Source organism: Anneissia japonica, unplaced genomic scaffold (assembly GCF_011630105.1).
Source record: "Anneissia japonica isolate Jap-2015-1 unplaced genomic scaffold, ASM1163010v1 scaffold288059_len961885_cov194, whole genome shotgun sequence".
NCBI classification, from domain to species: Eukaryota; Metazoa; Echinodermata; class Crinoidea; order Comatulida; family Comatulidae; genus Anneissia; species Anneissia japonica.
The window spans coordinates 758,443-758,738 of record NW_022740566.1 but is presented as its reverse complement, the minus strand read 5'-3'; positions in this window follow the sequence as shown (position 1 = coordinate 758,738).

The following is a 296-nucleotide window of genomic DNA, read 5'->3' as shown; positions in this document are numbered from 1 at the left end:
ATTAGGCCTATAATAGCAAATTGCATCAATTTATTTTGCAAAAACAAGGTTTCCAGCTTCAGAGGGGGCATATCTCCTGTCCGCACAAGGGCACACATTGGCGCTAACACCAGGCGCGTAACAGTGGTCTTGGGTCAGAGTGGGTATTTATTTTTTAAATTTTTTATTTCAACCATCTTTAAAGACGGTAACTCTTCTAGTTTAGCCCTGTAGGTTAACTGATATTCAGGGCCCTCTTTAATAAAATTAAAGAACAGTACAAACAACATCATTACAACATAATAATAATAATAATA